A 1669-nucleotide genomic window follows, 5' to 3' on the forward strand; every position below is an offset into this window, starting at 1 on the left:
AAAAACCAACCTCACAAACAAACCGTCGTCAGCCTCAAAAGGCAAAAGGACACTAGTTGATGGAAACTACCCTTATCAATCAAATAAGAAGTATAAAAGCTTATGATGAAACACTTGCAAAAGAACCCCCAAGTTAGATACATAGGACATAGGACTTGAATGTGTCCACACATTTGGATAGAAGAAATATCAATCTTTCTAAACTAAGAAAAGGTTGCATCATTAGGCATCTACTAATGTATGAAAATCAATCAAAAGGACAATTAAAAAAGCTATTTGGAGCTTTTCTTTTTGGTAATTTTCATCCATTCTAATTATCTTTAAAGGATGTAAGGTTTACACATCAAAGTACTTTTCATAAACTTTTGAGTTGATAAAATAATGCATGAGTTGCTTCAATGTAACTATTTATTTTTGCAAAAATCATCTCATTTGACAATGAAAACATATGCCTACCAACTCATATTGACCCTTACCAAATTTGCAACTAGTATCTTATGTTGGACATATTTCTTGACATTGTTTCTTCTTAAGCTTTAGCAATGAAAAACATACATATTCTTTGTATATCATTTATACAACCAAAAAATTGGTTTTTTACTTACTAGACTAGTGCTCAAGCAAGCTATAATGGTTCAAACAACACTTTTGTTTGTTTCCTTCATTGTGCTCATTAAATAGCACACAAGTTTAAGACATTGATATTTTATTGAGGACTTGATATAACCACAACAAATGCCAACAATTTCTCATCATCCTACTACTATATTATTTTGGTTGTAAGTTTGAAAAGCCCTTCCCGAACCTACCCCCTTTTCCAAACCTCCATTTTTAAAGATAAAAGCCCCTCCCCTCTTTATCAAGTGCAATCTCTCCCTTTCTCTCTCCCTCCCCCCCTCCCCACTTAGGGCCTAAGCTTTCTCTCTCTCTCTCTCTCTCTCTCTCTCTCTCAATTGAAGCAAACTTATTTTTAAATCAAAAGTTTTTCTCTCTTTCTCTCTCACATAGCTAGATTATATTTTTTAATTTAAACTTTCATTTTAATTAAACATTTTGAAAATGCTTTCTTTAATTTAAAGTCTTTTTGACATAGTCTTTCACACACTTTGAGGGAGATAAAAGAAGAAGAAGAAGAGAGAGAGAGAGAGAGAGAGAGAGAGAGAGAAGAAGAAGAGAGAGAATTATGGAGGAATGATAAAGTTTAAAGAGGAATGATAAAATTTAAAGAAAAGAAGGAAAAAAAAGGAAAAAAGAGGAGAGGGAGAGAGAAGGAAAAGAGAGAAGAGAAGCGGGAAGAAAAGAAAATGAGAGAGAGAGAGGGGGGGAGAAGAAGAAGAAAGAGGAAAAGAGGGAGAGAGAGGAGGAAAAAGAGGAAAGAGAATAGTCTAGTCCTAATTAAACCTTTTAGACATAGTTTTTGACTTAGAGAGAGAGATAGAGAGGAGATATATAATTTGAGAGAGAGAAAATAGGGGGAGAGAAAGGGGAAGAGAGGAAATAGAAAAATAGTAGAGAAGAAAAATATATTGAGAGAATAGAAAGCGAGAGAAAAAACTCAAAAGAGAAAGAGGAAAAGAAATATGAGAGAGAGAGAGAGATAAAAAACAAAAAACAAAGAGAAAGATACAGAGAGAGAAGAGGAGAGAGAGGGGGAACAGAGAGAAGAAAA

The sequence above is a fragment of the Lygodium microphyllum genome, chromosome 9 (genome assembly GCF_053477565.2).
Source record: "Lygodium microphyllum isolate KBCC chromosome 9, Lygodium_microphyllum_v1.1.10, whole genome shotgun sequence".
Lineage (NCBI taxonomy): Eukaryota > Viridiplantae > Streptophyta > Polypodiopsida > Schizaeales > Lygodiaceae > Lygodium > Lygodium microphyllum.